Here is a 17,616-nt window from a genome sequence, read left to right as displayed (position 1 = left end):
AAAGATGGCCTAGGTGCGGTCTTGCTACAAGCAGAGGGTGAAGATTGGAAGCCTGTTGCCTATGCCTCCAGGTCTATGACTGATTCTGAGTGTCGATACGCCCAGATTGAAAAGGAATGTCTAGGCTTGGTAGTTGGACTAGAAAAGTTCGATGGCTACATATATGGACTTCCCACCTTCACAGTTGAGACAGACCACAGCCCATTGGTTGCCATCATAAAAAAGAACCTGAATGAGATGTCTCCAAGGATTCAACGACTCATGATGAAGCTGCAAAGATATGACTTTGAACTGATCTACACACCAGGCAAATACATAGTGTTAGCAGATGCACTATCCCGAGCACCCACAATGAGTCATGTGAGCTCTACTGAGGAAGACGTGGATGTTCATGTGAGTATGGTCACTGCTGCGCTGCCCGTGTCAGACACAAAATCAAAGCAAATAGCAGAAGAAACAGTAAAAGATACAGGCCTAGAAATTCATTATAGCCACTTTTGGGGCGGTAAAGTCGGGCGGCCGCTAAAGTTTGCGCCCGGCGCAAATTCGAGGCCACTTCTCCGATATTCATTAGCTTCGCCCTAAGAGTTTGCTCGAGCGCTAAAACTGGCGATGCACGCCTCTCTTTAGGCGCTAAGCCGGAGGTGCTGAGCGAGAGCGCCGAGGCAGGGCGCAGCGCAGGTGCGGCCATTTCTTGATTGACAGCAGATACCCTGGCGCCGGCCAGCTCTTAAGGGGGAAGGGTCGACTTGGTCTGCTGCCACGCCCTGGATAGTGGAGCCCTGCAGCTAGGCCTGAACACTGCTGCTGGGCCCAAATAGCGCCTAAAACCATGGAGAAGGCTCGTGAACAAGCGCAGCGCTTCTCAGAGCTTGATCTGAGGGTGCTAGTTGGTGCTGTGGAGAAGAGATGCCATATTTTGTTTCCGGACAATGGCAGGAAGCCGCCGGCCCGCGTCTACCGGAGAGCCTGGAGGCATGTCGCCACCAAGGTGTCATCCAACAGCGAGGTCCCCAGGAGCGGTGTCCAATGCCGCAAAAAGCTAAATGACCTCGCCAGGATTGTCAGGGTGAGTACCCTTTCCAGTGTCCTCCTCATCCTTGCATGTGCACCTCACATTATGGGCAAAGGGACCTGAAAGACCTAATGGCCAGCCCTCATGCAGCAGCTATGGGACACTCATGAACATCAATTGCACATTGTGCACTTAACAAACTGGCCAGGCTATTCGACCATGGGAGGCAGTGCACACAAGATCAGGGCTACACACTGTACTTAGAGGCCGTCCTTTCTCTTGCAGGCCAAGCTGGCCAATAATAAGAGGAGCCGGACTGCGACCGGGGGAGGCGGACCCCAGATCCAGCCGCTCACCGAGCTGCAACATCGCGTGGAGCGCATCATGGGTGCCCGGGTGATTGGCCCCGTTGCATCTGGAGATGCCGACCCTGTTCTGGGCACCAATGGTAAGGACATCACCTTTTGGACCTCTCTCGTCCCACTTGCGCATCAGATCTACATCCTTTGCCACTGTCTGACCAATGCGCTGAATGCCACCACTCATGCATCCCTCGCTGATGCCCTCTCCTCACTCTAAAGCTACTCTTGTGCCTTCCTGCTTTCAGATGGTGAGGAGGAGGTCCCTGAAGTTGCCAGTGACAACCCCTCAGAAGAGGAGGAGGAGGAGGAGCAAGAGGAAGGTGGCCCATCAGGGGAACCCTCAGCCGCGGCAACCCATGCCAATGTAGGGGACACGTCTTCCCTGGAGGGGAGCGTGGGGGAAGTGTCGGAGGGGAGGGTAGCTCCTGGGACCAGCGGCCTGCAGAAACGCGGGAGGGGGGTGGAAGCTCAGCGGCCTTCTCCCCAGAGGGGGGAAGGGTCGGAGGGGAGTCCAATTGCTGGGCCCAGCGGCGTCTAGCAACGCAGGAAGGGTCGGCCAGCTCGGCGGCCTTCTCCCCAGAGGGAGAGTCCGGCCTCCAGTCCGGAGACGGCCAACGCCGAGGAGATGCGCCGCCTCGAGGACTTGTCCGCGGACTCGGAGCGCTGGCACACGGAGCTCATGGGGGTAGTGGCACGGTTGCCTGAGGCCATCGAGTCCCTGTCTCGGATTGTGACCGAGTTCGGGGCCTCACAGGCCACCAGTCGGGCGGAATTCGGGGCAGCTCAGGCAGCGAGTGGCCAGGTGATCAGTGGTGCCGTGCAGTCACTGGGTGCTCTGATGCGGTCACTGAACAGGTCAAGACGGGCACTCACTGCTGCCACACTCGCTGTGTCAGCCAGGCATCGCCAGGGCACCCGGCGTGCTGCAGCAGCACAGAGGTCTGTCCCTCGACAGATTGGTGCGCATGCTGCAGTGCTGGCCCGGCCGAGTGCCAGTGTCTCAGGCGACCAGCGAGCGCCTGCCATCCGCCAGCTTGCCCCCATTCCTCCAGCCGCCACTGCCACTCCCCCAGTGGAGCTGCCAGGAGCTGCTGCAGCGACTGATGCTGGCCAGCCACAGCTGCAGCATTCACCAGCCGGCCCCTCGACGGCCAGACCTCGTCTAGGCCGACCCCCAAGGGCATCTGCCGTCACGACATGTGCCCCTCAGGAGCCTGCCGCCAGCCTTGCAGCAGCCAATGGCCTCACTTTGAGGAGGAGCAGCAGGGCGTGCAGGGGCCGCCAAAGTTTGCAGAAGGCATCGCCCTCGCGGGCCACTAAGTAGAGGGTGTGTCCAAATGTTGTGTTTTCTGGAATGTGTGTTTTGTGAAGGCCGAGGATGAAGGCCATTTTTGTTTACATCTTTTGTTAATGCTCCCCAGGTTGTGGGAGTGAGTCATGTGTGTGAGTGTTTTTTGGGGGTTTCGTCTGTTTTTGGTTTTCATGTGGGAAGGGCCCTGAGTTTGTACAATAAACCATTTTATTTATTCACATTGTCCATGTTTGATCTTTGAAGTGTTTGTTGCCTTAACCAGCTGACGGCTTGCGGAGCGGCTGCAATCATGTTCTTTCATTGGCACAAGCCATTCCCTGACAGGGGGCCTAGAAGTGACGGTTAATAAGCCGCCGACGGGCGGCCCTTGGACCTTCTGCCTCCCTCCTGGGCTGGTACTCCTCGTCCTCCTCCTCCTCCTGCTCCTCCTCCTGAGGTGGTGGTCCAATGTGAGGTGGCAGTGCCTGAGTCCTGCGGATAGCCAGGTTGTGCAGCATGCAGCAAACGACGACGAATTGGGAGACTCGCTCCTGCGAATACTGGAGGGCTCCCCCGGAGCGATCCAGACAGCGGAACCGTTGCTTGAGGATGCCGATTGTTTGTTCTATGATGTTCCTAGTCGCTTGATGGCTCTCGTTGTATGCCTCTTCAGCAGGGGTCGTGGGCGCGCGGAGCGGGGTCATGAGCCAGGTACACAAAGGATAGCCTTTGTCCCCGATAAGCCATCCTCTTGGGTGAGGCTGTGCCTGGAACATGTCAGCCACAGTTGTCTGTCGCAGGATAAAGGCATCGTGGCTGCTGCCTGGAAAGCGGGCATTGACAGCTAGGATGCGCTGCCTGTGGTCACACACCAGCTGTACGTTGAGGGAATGGTAGCCCTTCCGGTTGCGGTAATCCTCGGCATGCTCCAGAGGTGCCCGCAAAGCCACATGCGTGCAGTCAATGGCGCCCTGCACCATGGGGAAGCCCGCTATTCTTGCAAATCCCACTGCACGCTGCTGCTGCTTGTCCAGGGTCATGGGGAAGGAGATGAATTGACGTCTCCTTCTGAAAATGGCGTTGGTCACCTGGCGGATGCAGCAATGCACGGCGAACTGGGAGATGTTCGCGATGTCCCCAGCAGCGGATTGGAAGGAGCCGGTGGCATAGAAGTTGACAGCCACCGTCACCTTCACTGCCACCGACAGAGACATCCTGCGCATCAGCTGTGGACGCAGATCTCTGTGCAGCAGCTGGCAGATGTCTGCAACCACCTCCCTTCTGAATCGCAGCCTCCTAACACACTGCGCGGCAGACATGGTCAGATAGGAGGACTGCTGGCGGTATACCCTGGGTGGGTAAGGCCTCACTTGGCGACGCCTGTTGCCCCCTCTGCGCCTAGCCAGGGCTGCCACTCTCTCACAGCGTCTGTAAGCCCTTCCGGCATAAGGCTGAAACTCAGCGTTGGCACCCAATGCAGCCCCCATTATATGCTGGCAAACACTGAGATCTCAATGAAGGCAAAGATAATTGCTAAGCTCTGGCCTGAGCCAAAAATACCTGTCCTAGTGTTGGGCCAAAGCAGTAAGCTCTCCTCCTTGGTCTCTCTCCAAAAAACCGTTGCACAAGAGTGAATGCTGCAAAATGGCTGGCCTTTATAGTGCAGGGTAAGTGCCCTTTAATTTGCGCTCCCCGCGGCCCGCCTCGGCTGTGTACCGTTCCACTTCACAGTCGTTAGGGCCGCCCGGCGCACAATGGGCGAGTGACGCTCCGGTTCCGGGCGCACAAAGGGCGTTGCACAACAAAATGACGTCATGATCTGCGCGCGCAGCAGGGCGCGCGCTAAGACTTTGCGCCGGCGCTAAATGTCTACTGAAGTTGGAGCGAGGCGCAGATCGTGCTGCGCCCGGGCGCTAAGCGCCTAGCGCTCGAGATCTACTCCTCCTAAGGCGCTAACGGCTGGCGCGCCCAACTGAATTTCTAGGCCACAGTGTTACAAACAGTAATAGAGAACATTCACAATGGTTGGCCAAAAGGTTCCTGTCCAAAGTACGATCACATCAGGTCAGAGTTGAGTGTCGCAAGTGGACTATTACTAAAACAGAACAGAATAGTCATTCCACAGGCTCTACGTCAAGACATGCTCAAAAGGATTCATGAGGGACACCTCGGAATTGAAAAATGCAAAAGGTGAGCAAGAGACACTGTTTATTGGCCTGGCATAAATAAGGACATTGAGAACATGATAGGCGAATGTGAGACATGTCAGGAACACCAAAACAAACAAGCAAAGGAACCAATGATAGTAGCTGACTTACCAACAGCACCATGGCAAAAGGTTGGTATGGACCTTTTTCATTTAAATGGTAAAGAATATCTATTAGTGATTGACTACTATTCTAACTATCCTGAGATGGCGCTGCTCTCAAGCACCACAGCAAGCAGTGTCATAATGCATGTGAAATCCATCTTCGCCAGATATGGAATTCCCAGGATTGCCGTTAGCGACAATGGTCCGTGCTTCAACTGTAAGGAGTGGCAACAGTTTGCAGCACATTATGACTTTCAACACATCACATCCAGTCCTCTGTATGCTCAGTCGAATGGTAAGGCAGAGAAAGGTGTTCAAGTTCTCAAACAGCTACTGAAGAAAGCAACAGAAAGCAAGTCTGATCCTTATCTCGCCCTGCTGAGCTACCGAGCCTCACCTTTAGACGTTGGTTTTTCACCTGCTGAACTCCTAATGGGTCGCAAGTTGCGTACCACGCTACCCTGCTGTGCAAAAGAAAAGCAGAGTAAGGAACTGAGACAGAGACTTCAACTGTTAAAGCTGAAACAGAAATCATACTATGACAAGTCATCCAAAACTCTGAAACCATTGACAAGGGATGATGTTGTCAGGATTGATTGATATTGACCAGGAAAGCTACAGTTCTTGAGGAAGTAGGACCAAGGTCATACACTGTTAGAACTGAGGAAGGACAGATTCTCAGGAGGAACCGCCGTTCCCTCCTCAAAACACAAGAAACTATTCAAGAGCAAATCGATGACAATGCCAAAACTGAATCTTGTCAATCACCACCAGAACAATCTAACACAAACACACATACAGGCTCTCATGAAAACACATCAGACTTACCTGTGCTGATAAGATCCACACATGAAGTAAAAAAGCCTGCTAGACTTAATCTTTGAATACAAAGAAAACTATATTGAAAATGTATTGACTGTTCTGAAGATGTATATGTCATTATGATTGATTGATATTGATTGATACTGATTTTGTTTAACCTCAAAGAAAGGGGGATGCACGTAGCATTCGTAACAAAATAGACGAGTTAATGGCACAAATAACTACATATGGGTATGATCTTGTGGCCATTACAGAAACATGGCTGCAGGGTGACAATGCCTGGGAATTAAACATACCAGGTTATTTAACGATCAGGAAGGACAGGCAGGAAGGAAGGGGAGGTGGGGTGGCTATGTTAATAAAGGAAGGAATCACTGTAATACAGAGAAATGATATTGGGTCAAAAGATCTGGATAGTGAAACAGTTTGGGTGGAGGTAAGGAATAATAAGGGGCAAAAAACACTAGTGGGCGTAGTCTATAGGCCGCCGAACAGTGGCAACTCTGTTGGACGGAGTATCAATCAGGAAATAGTTGAGGCTTGTAATAAGGGAACATCTATAATTATGGGGGATTTTAACTATCATATTAATGGGACAAATCAAATTGGGCAGGGCTGCCTTGAGGATGAGTTCATTGAGTGTATTAGGGATGGGTTTCTTGAGCAGTATGTAACTGAACCAATCAGGGGGCAAGCAACCTTAGATCTGGTCCTGTGTAACGAGACGGGATTAATTAAAAATGTCCTAGTAAAGGATCCCCTTGGAATGAGTGACCATAACATGGTTGAATTCCATATTCAATTAGAGGGTGAGAAGGTTGGATCTCAAACAAGCGTGCTAAGCTTGAATAAAGGAGACTATGAAGGTATGAGAGCGGAATTGAGTAGAGTGGATTGGGAAAATAGATTAAAGGGTAACACAATACATTATCAGTGGTGTACATTTAAGGAGTTATTTTACAACTTCCAAAAAAAATATATTCCACTGAGAAGAAAAGGGTGTATAAGAAAAGACAGCCATCCATGGCTAAGTAAAGAAATTAAGGATAGTATTCGATTAAAAACAAGGGCATATAAGGTAGCCAAATCTAGTGGGAGGATAGAGGATTGGGAAAACTTTAAAAGACAGCAAAAAATAACAAAAAGATTGATTAAGAAAGGGAAGATAGATTATGAAAGTAAATGAGCAAAAAATATAAAAACAGATAGTAAGAGTTTTTATAGTTATATAAAAAGAAAAAGGGTGGCTAAAGTAAATGTTGGTCCCTTAGAGGATGAGACCGGGAAATTAATGGTGGGAAATATGGAGATGGCAAAAACACTGAATGAATATTTTACATCAGTCTTTACAGTAGAAGACACTAAGAATATCCCAACGCTGGACAAACAGGGGGCTAAAGGGGGGGGGGTGGAGCTAAACACGATCAAAATCACGAAGGAAGCGGTACTCGGTAAAATAATGGGACTCAAGGCGGATAAATCACCTGGACCTGATGGCTTACATCCTAGGGTCTTGAGGGAAGTGGCGGTAGGGATTGTGGATACATTGGTAATAATTTTCCAAAACTCCCTGGACTCGGCAAAGGTCCCGGCAGACTGGAAAACTGCTAATGTAACACCCTTATTTGAAAAGGCAGTAGACAGAAGGCTGGAAAATATAGACCGGTTAGCCTAACATCTGTGGTAGGTAAAATTTTGGAGTCCATTATTAAGGAGACAGTAACAGGACATTTGGATAATCATAATTTAATAGGACAAAGTCAGCATGGTTTTATGAAGGGGCAGTCATGTTTGAGAAATTTGCTGGAGTTCTTTGAGGAAGTAACGTATAGGGTGGATAAAGGGGAACCAGTGGACGTAGTGTATTTAGACTTCCAAAAGGAATTTGACAAGGTGCCACACAAAAGATTATTGCTTAAGATAAAAAATCACAGGATTGGGGGTAATATTCTGGCATGGATAGAGGATTGGCTATCTAACAGAAGGCAGAGATTTGGGATAAATGGTTCATTCTCAGACTGGCAATCAGTAACTAGTGGTGTTCCGCAGGGGTCAGTGCTGGGTCCCCAACTCTTTACAATCTATATTAACGATTTGGAGGAGGGGACCGAGTGTAACATATCAAAGTTTGCAGATGATACTAAGATGGGAGGGAAAGTAGTGAATGAGGAGGACATAAAAAACCTGTAAGGGGACATAGACAGGCTAAGTAAGTGAGCAGAGATTTGGCAGATGGAATACAATACTGGAAAGTGTGAGGTTATGCACTTTGGCAGGAAAAATCGTAGAGCAAGTTATTATCTTAATGGCAAGAAACTGGAAAGTACTGAAGTACAAAGTGATCTGGGGGTCCTGGTGCACAAAACTCAAAAGGTTAGTATGCAGGTGCAGCAAGTGATTAAGAAGGCCAATGGAATGTTGGCTTTCATTGCTAGGGGGATAGAATATAAAAATAGGGAGGTATTGCTTCAGTTGTACAAGGTATTGGTGAGACCGCACCTGGAATACTGTGTACAGTTTTGGTGTCTATACTTAAGAAAGGACATACTTGCTCTCGAGTCAGTACAAAGAAGGTTCACTCGGTTAATCCCGGGGATGAGGGGATGGACATATGAGGAGAGGTTGAGTAGATTGGGACTCTACTCATTGGAGTTCAGAAGAATGAGAGGCGATCTTATTGAAACATATAAGATTGTGGAGAGGTTGGATCGGGTGGATGCGGGGAAGATGTTCCCGATGATGGGTGAAACTAGAACTAGGGGGCATAGTCTTAGAATAAGGGGCTGCTCTTTCAAAACTGAGATGAGGAGGAACTACTTCACTCAGAGGGTGGTAGGTCCATGGAATATGCTGCCCCAAAAAGCTGTAGAAGCTACATCATTACATAAATTTAAAACAGAAATAGACAGTTTCCTAGAAGTAAAGGGAATTAAAGGTTACGGGGAGCGGGCAGGAAATTGGACATGAGTCTAGGTTCGGATCGGTCATGGCCCTGTGGGTAGCGGAGCGGGCCCAGGGGCCGTGTAGCCTGATCCTGCTCCTATTTCGTGTGTCTAATTCTGTTAGATTCAGGAGATGATTCTGTGATAGTGGATTGGCGGTTAGGATCAGATCAGCCATGATCTTATTGAATGGCGGAGCAGGCTCGAGGGGCCGATTGGCCTACTCCTGCTCCTATTTCTTATGTTCTTATGTTCTTATGTAATGATCAGTAACCTGTCATTCTAGAATGGTACACTAGGTGAAGCTGTATGTATATAAGAGTGGGCTACCCACGATGCACCAGGCTACCCACAAGGCAGTAGTCAAGATGGAGGCCTGCACACTAGTCCACATGGCTGAATAAATGACTAGCTCCAAGCTAGCTGTTCATAATGAAAATGTCTACTTATTAATGAACATAACAGGGGGGAGGGGATAATGTTTACTTGTTTGGCTTGTTGTCAAATTTTGCTGCAGGTGGAGAGGGTGGTATGGGTTACTGTAGCCCTGACTTGCCAATGTTGAAGGTGGAGAGGGTGGTATGGGTTACTGTAGCCCTGATTTGTCAATGGTGAAGGTGGAGAGGGTGGATTGGGTTACTGTAGCCCTGATTTGCCAATGTTGAAGGTGGAGAGGGTGGTATGGGTTACTGTAGCCCTGATTTGTCAATGGTGAAGGTGGAGAGGGTGGATTGGGTTACTGTAGCCCTGATTTGCCAGTGGTGAAGGTGGAGAGGGTGGATTGGGCTACTGTTGCATCAACTTGCTGATGTGATTGTTGTGCTGCACCGAGCAGGTGCGGCGCCGGTCTGTCTGTCATCGCCCGACGCCCTTTGCCACTCCAGGAGTGGCTGCTCGCTCTGGGTCTGGGTCACCTTGGATCATCGCTACGAATGCCAGCCTCCAGGGAGAGGGGTGTGGGAACACACGGTGGCCCACCCCCAGATTCTCCCGGGCTGCCCCTGACATACATCCGCCCCCTGCGCCTGGAGAGCACCCTCCCCACACCGAGCCCCCCCACCTCATGGTTCATCCTTCCCACACTCACACTGAGATGTCAGCGGGAGAGAGGAGATTGGGGGAGAAAGGGCAAAGGTTGGCAGTGGATGAGCATGGAGAGACATCCAGAGCAAAGGAGCAGACCAGCCCAAGAGCCATGTAACCTCACACAAAAAATATTGAGAATTCTGAAAATAATTACAATAAACGGTACACAATGCTCAAGTACTCACATTTAAAGCAATTCCCAGTTTAAAGATGTTGGCCTAGAAATTCATTAAGGCGCTGCCAGCTTTGCGGCCAGTTACCGCCTAAAGAGGGCTTCTGCGCCAAAAATGAGTTTACGCTGATATTCAGCACAGCGGTATTGGCGGCGGTAGCCGTTAGCGCTGCGCCGGCACCGATGACGTCATCGGTGTGCGCAGTGCCCCGGTTCCGCCCCGAAACCGGCCCGCTCCCCATATTTAGTAGCGGCCGCCTCCTCCGAAGCGGCCACAAACAGCGACCAGAAAACGGGGCCGTGCTGTAGCCTTAGTGGGGCGCTTTAAAGGGGAAGGTGCAGCCGGCCGCTTTTTCAGCGGCCGCCTGCCCGCACCTCCTTCCCCGGCCTCCTCCACCCACCCCCCCCCACGGCATTGCCGGCTGCTTTCCGCGAACCCGGCACTTCTCCGTGGTGCCGGGCTCATTTGGCGGCACTCTCCAGCGGCGATCTCCCCGTTGCAGGCAGCTCCCCCTTAAGAGAAGGAGGAGGCCTGCAGTACCGCAGCCTGCCGCTCCGCAGCGGCTAGCGCAGCGACGCCAAGAGCGCTGAAATTCAGTGTCAGCGCCCCAAGCGGAGGCGGGCACACCCTGGTATAGCGCCCGGTTCCGAATTGGGGCGCAAACACTGAATATCTGACGATCGCTAATGGCTCCCCGCCCAGCGCTAACTTTTGGGCGCGAGCGAGCTGGCCGCCCCAAAGTGAATTTCTAGGCCGTTTTCTCTTGTCTAGACTCTCTTGGCGGAGTCTCCAACATGAAGGGTTTAAAGGTCACGCTGAATGAAGGCACTTATGCGCATGCCTGATGACATCACCACGTAAGATTGGATGTGTGCATGCTCGAGAAATTCAATTTGTGCATGTGTGAACACAGCCTGGTGGAGCCTATCAAAGGAGGACGCACGTCTGATGACGTTAACACATGGATGTTCAACTGCGCATGCGCAAACTCAAGCACATACGCGAAATGCGGCCGATGTGTGCATGTGGAAACTTAACAATGCGAAGACGGCATTGCTGTCAGGGTGAGCTTGGCCATGAACTTTTATGCATCGGGGTCCTTCCAGGCTGGAGCAGGCGATATTTCCAACATCTCGCAATTCACCGTGCACTGTTGCATAAGAGGTTACTGAGGCTCTGTATGCAAAGAGAGCTGAATACCTTTCATTCTCACTTGCCAGAGAGAAGCAGGCGGAGTGAGCACATGGCTTCACCAGGATAGCAGGCTTCCCCATGGTGCAGAGTGCAATTGACTGTACGCATGTCACTTTGTGGGTGTCGCATGTCGACTCTGAGATGTACCGCACCCAGAAGGGATTCCACACCCTCAGTGTCCAGCTGGTGTGTGACCACACACAGCGCATCATGCAGGTCAGTGATCGGGATCCTGGTAGCAGTCATGATGCCTTCATTCTGCAACAATCCTCTGTACTGTGTGTTTTTGATCCACCACGAGAAACCAGAGGGTGGCTACCGGGCAACAAGGGCTATCCGCTAACCACCTGGCTCATGACTCCGATGCACAACCAAACCACACGTGGACAGCATATATATATAACAAAAGCCATGCTGCCACATGGAAACTGAAAGAGCAGACCATTGGCTTCCTTAAACAACGCTTCCACTGCCTGGACAGCTCTGGAGGGGCCCTGCAGTACTCGCCAGACTGCGACTCAAATTCGTCATGGTCTGCCGAATGCTCCACAACCTCGCGATCACGAGGGCACAGCCCTTACCACCACGTATATGGCAAAGAGCTGTGGAGGAGGACAAGGAAGAGGAAGAGGAGCATGATGAGGAGGAGGAGGAAGAGGAGGAGTATAGGAGAAGGCAACCAACACAGCTCCTTTTTGGCCGGGCTCTCTGTGATTGACTCATTCGACTGCGGTGCCAGTGAATACAGCTCCAATTACACATTCAGCAACAGTCCCATACCTTACCTCCCTCTGTTACTGACCATAACAGTGTCCTCTTGACCACAATGCTACAATAAAAGCCACCAAAAAACAAACATTCCTAACCAAATTTTTAAATCAAACCATCCAATATTAAGTTCTGACAGGCAAAATCAAGGCACTGACAGAGTGGCGGTGGTAGGAAGGCGAATGCTGTCAATCTGAGAGAGGACAGCAGGTTCTTGCTGCAAGAAGCCACGTCCACTCCCCCAGGGCGGTGCCTCAGTAATCCTAGTAATCTGTTGGAGGACAGATTGCTGGAATGCTGTAACACCCTGCAAGCTCCTTTCAACACTGGTAACCGCAGCCACGAAGGCAGCAGTCTGAGTCTGTGTGGCAACAAGCTGAGCTTACATGACCTCATTCTGAGCTTCCACTGCAGCAGTCAGACATTGGGTGGCTTCTGCTTGTGCTGCAATGGAAGCTGAGACATCGGTCAGCAGATGCTGCATCATGATTGGGTCCACAAGTGCGTTAATCGATTTACCCACCATTTCAACGCTGGAAACGATGGGCTCCAAGCTCTGTGCAAAGCCCTGTGCAAGGTTGGTGCTGGATTCCTTCCTGCTCTTTGATATTGAACTCAGACTTTCTGGCAGGATCTGACAATGCACCAAGCATTTCATTGTGCATACCCATCAGCATTCTTCTGTAGGCCGCCCCACTGAAGTCCTCATCTGAGTCCTCTGCCGTAGAACTCATGTGCGACCTCCCACTCTGGTGAGCTGGCACCTGTGCTACATTTTCCCCCTGCCCTGGCTGTAGTCCACTCGTGCCTGGTGTCTCACCGTGTGCAGATCCCGCCTCTATGCTACCCTGTAAATTCACGCAGTGTCAGTATCTGAGCTGGTGCCTGCGAGTGTGAAATCAAGTGACGGTGCTGTGCCTTCAGTATCACTGCCTTCTTCCTCTTGCAGTTCCTGCTCCTCCACCACTGCCTGGCCAGGTTGGAGTTCTTGGCCCTCTGAAAGGAGAAAGGCCCACGGGGATGGGTTGTGGTGTAGGGGAGGGGGGAAAGCAAGAGGTGCATGCTTACACCATTTGTAGCTTGTAAATCAGAAGAGATTGTTGAATGAGGGGGAAGTGGGATGTGAGAAGAAGGATTAGGAATGAGGATACTGTCATCTTGCAGTGTTTCAGCCGCACCTGTCGCCACAGGCTCAGTGATAAGTGCTCCAATGATCTCCAGCACTGTCTCCTCCATTAGGGTAAGGTTTGCAGACGCGGCTGTCTCCCTGCAGGTAGCCCAGGCTGGCTGCAGTTATCAGTCACCTTGTCCTGTAAGAGAGAGGGAAGTATGTCAGTGAATGTGGTGCAATGTGTTTGGGTGATGTGCCTGTCATGGTTAAATAGCTGGCAGTGTTTACAAGCTGTGAGATGTGGGTGTGAGGCTTGCATTGATAAAACGCGTTTCATGACCTCATCACCCCAAAGCACTTTACAGTCAATTAGGTACTTTTGAAGTAAAATTACTGTTGTAATGTAGGAAACGTGGCAGCCAATCTGTACACAGCAAGCTCCCACCAATAGCAATGTGATAATGGCCAGATAATGGGCTAAACATTTGTTTGCCCCCGAAAACGGGCGTGGGGATTGCGATGCTAAGTGTGTGAGGGTGAGGTGAAGCCATGAATGTTAGGTATGAGTTGTGTTAAACAGAGATTGTTGTTCGGTGAGTAAAGGTGGTGTGGTGAATTGAGCAGTGTCTGAGACTAGTGGTTCAGTTGTAAGGATATGGCATTTGAAAATGAATTCACTCACCTTGACTACTGGTCTGAGGTTATTTAAAATCTTACAGCACTGCATCCAGGTCCTCAGGGCTACACTGCTGGCATTGACCCCGATGGCTAGCTTCCTTTTTCGTATTTGCCTGGCGGGCCACCTGGCCCCCTGTGGAAGCAGGACCTCTCTTCTTCTGTCCACCTCCTGCACCAAGGCCTCCAGTGTTACATCCGAGAATCTTGGGGCACGCTCTATCCCCTGTTGTGCCATTGTACTTCCTCCTGCTCACACTCTGTTCCCCAAACAGTTAAATCACCTCCTGCAGCCAGAAGCACCTCCCCTTTGCAGGCTAGCTTTAATTGGTGCTAGCCTGGCACAAACTTGGAGTCCCTGCTGAGTGTGCAGCCATGCAGCAGCACATTCAGCACTGAGCTGCACACCACAATCATTCCAATTAGCAGGCAGCATGAAGCTTGCGTTCTGCCTTCATTACTTTGAACGGGCGCAGGTTGATCCCGCATCGCAATCCCCACGCCCGTTTTCGGGGGCAAACAAATGTTTAGCCCATTATCTGGCCATTATCACATTGCTGTTGGTGGGAGCTTGCTGTGTACAGATTGGCTGCCACGTTTCCTACATTACAACAGTAATTTTACTTCAAAAGTACCTAATTGACTGTAAAGTGCTTTGGGGTGATGAGGTCATGAAACGCGTTTTATCAATGAAAGTCTTTCCTTTTACATAATTGTTAACATCCTGAAACAATTCTGGACGTATACCATTAGGGCCACGGGATTAGGAACAATTACACACATGGGGGCGAAATTCAGTTAGGGCCCGTTTGGGGGCAGGAACCGAATTATCACCAGAGATTTAGCGCCCGGCGAAGTACTTCAGCTTACCACACCAGTGTGGAAGAGGAGCGCTATCTTGGGCGCTCCACTTCCTGTCGGGGTGGTGTCAGGGGTACAAAGCGTGGTAGCGCCGGAGAGTTACGTGGCCGCTCCGCGTAGCGCTGAAGCATTTCAGCGCCCCTTCCCTTCCGTTAAAGGGGAGGGGCACTGCGAGCTCTGCAGGGCTTCTGATGGCCCATACTAGACCACCAGGGTGACTTGGTGCTGTGGCTGCAGCCCGGCACTGAGACGCGGTGCCAGGCTGCGCGATGGCGGCCACGGACCACGCCAAAGGCCATCATGGAGGGCCAACCTGGAGATCGGTCAAAAAAATAAAATGGTGGCGTTGGTTGCGGCCACACCTCCCTTTAATTAGCAACAAGGAATGAGAGTGGCTGGCAGAGTTCGGCCCGGCTACCGACCCACAAGGCTAGCGCTGACACTGCCCGCAGCAGCCTCGCGGGGCACAGCCAAAATTTTGCCACGCGGTGGTAAGGGGTTGCAGCGGGGCACTAAGCGGTCGCGGTGCACGCCGATAATGTGGTTCCAGAACACGAGCAGTGTTTGATGTCACAGATCTCCATGGGCCCTATTACCAACATAGACCTGTTGACCAACAGAGATAGAACCAACAAAACCTAACCTGTTTGGTTGATCTCAACTCTACCTTCTCACTATATTCCTCAGTCACCTCCTCTGGAATCCACTGATACGACATGCTTCAATAGTATCTCCATGGTAAATTGATCTCAGTGTCTCTAATGCCTAGAACTGGAAATTCTAGTCAGGCTATTGAGCCACTGGAACTGGGCTGGGGCAGACCTTCCTGACAACCAGTCTGCACTAGAACTGACACCATCCCAATCCCGGGGTCAGGGCCATTAATATAAAGGGGGTGGACACTTGCAAGACATTCCCTCCACCACCCACCCTAAGACCAAAGAGCTGAGTCCCTGATCCTTTGCAGCCTGCTCAGTGTTGCTGTATTCCAAAATTAAAAATATACAAAATAATCTGCACACAGTGAGCAGGGCAGGGAACATGAGACCAACAGCCTGAAGCCCCTGAGGGGGACACTTCCGGCGCCAGACTGGCGAGGTCGAGGCGGGAGCACGGCCTGGATAAAACAAGGAATGAGAGTGGCTGTCATTATTGAAAGAAAAGAAACCAGTCAGTTCCCCCCCCCGCCGCCACAGGTTACATTTTCCCACAGACCAATCAGATCACTAGAGCAGCATTAAGGATATGGGTCACATGACACCATGGAAGAAAGAAATTGGCAGAAAAATAACAGAATTGTGGGTCATGTGATTCCTATCGACCAATCAGCTCTCTAGGAAGCAGCAAGATAGAGACTGAACCAGTTTCCAATGAAGAGGTTCAGGTGGTCTCCTGTGATTTGGAGCCAAAATAACAAGAACTTGGAAATGAGTCTGAATATTTTTATGGTACTAAAATTGAACACACTTGGAACAAAATCATCTCTCCATTATTTTAATAGAGAGGTTAACCTGTTTATTTCAAATAAATGAACATCTCTGTTAAAATAGGAGAGAATAATTTCATACGAGCACATTAAGTGTTTGTAACATCACTGTACAGTTCTCAAAATCCCCACATTCCCCAAAGTTATGGATAAAGGGACCCTATATTGGACAAGTTGTTAAAAAGGGTACCCAAAATGGCTTCTGCAACCTCATGACCAAAAGTACAGGATTTTAATAGCAAGGCCCTGCAAAAAGGCAGGCACTTTTCAAAACCTGAAACGAAACCTAAAATGCATGAATCTGTGAAAAGACTTTATGGAGCCAGACAGCTAAGCAAACACAGAATATGCATTCATTCACCTTGGAACAGATCAGGTCAGAATGGGCCTAATCGAGGTTATTAGGTTTCTGCATATTTAATCGGTAACAGCTCACAGTAGCCATCAAGCCACGATGAGGTCAATTAAATTTCATAAATAACAAACAGCCAGGACATCGAAGCCATTAAGTATGGAGGCAACCACCCCAGAAGTCGTTAAAGTAAATGGCTGTAATCATTTAAAAATGAGCCCGCCAAAAGTTAGACAAAGGACTGACCTGATTTGGCACGCAGATAAGGGATGAAGAACCGGGTATAATTGTAGGCCCATTGGTAGTGATCGCTCTCTTGCCTTTTATCGCTTGGCCTTTGGCCTCCTGCCTCTCGTTCTCGTGCCCTGGCCTCATGGCGGGCTCTCTTCTCGCTCCCCGCACCGCTCAACACCAAGGACGCCTATTACTACACCGAGGGCCAAACGCGGGAGGAGAACGAGACCCGAATTCGAAAACACACAGGACACACAGGTCACAAACGGGCAGACGAGACGAGACGAGATGAAGAAAACGGTAAACCGGTAAAGGCAGAGAAGGGCAGCGAAAAGACGTGTTGGGGGACAAATGCCTAGTTATAAGCTAGCGTTTGACGAATAAACTTGCGTTTCACGCATGGATAGCAGCGTCCATGACGAATAAACTGGCGTTCGAAGAATGGGTAGAAAAATCAGTTTGACAGTATAAACTGCGAACCGAGCCCCAACCGTTTTAAAAACACGTCAGCGACTAAACCGCCCAAGGAAGAAGACCCATCGCGACTCGACGACGACGTTAGCTGAGGAAAAGGAGGGTGATTCGCATAAACAACTCCACCACCGCGCCCTGTGACCACATGGCGACAAAGTGCCCCAAAGGACAGCAAGAGTGGACCCCAAAACTCAAAATCGTTAAAAGTCAACAGGTTTCGAAATGGTGAGCATAAATCCCTGGCCCCTCATAGCTTAATCTAGTTAGGTATAGGGGGTGGGATAAGGATAAGGGGATTTTAATGTGTTTGTTTCCTCGATGTGCCGTGTGTTCCCCATTCCCAAATAAGTGTATTATTTTTATATGCCTGTAATCATCTTAGTAATTCTCAGTATTGTGATCTTGTCTTGCCTTTAATAAAAATTACGGTTTTCTTGCACCGAACCACTTGTCTACTCG

Source organism: Somniosus microcephalus, unplaced genomic scaffold, assembly GCF_052327205.1.
Source record: "Somniosus microcephalus isolate GS21.2 unplaced genomic scaffold, FLI_Smic_1.0 scaffold251, whole genome shotgun sequence".
Classification (NCBI taxonomy): Eukaryota; Metazoa; Chordata; class Chondrichthyes; order Squaliformes; family Somniosidae; genus Somniosus; species Somniosus microcephalus.
Note: the sequence above shows the minus strand (reverse complement) of the source record.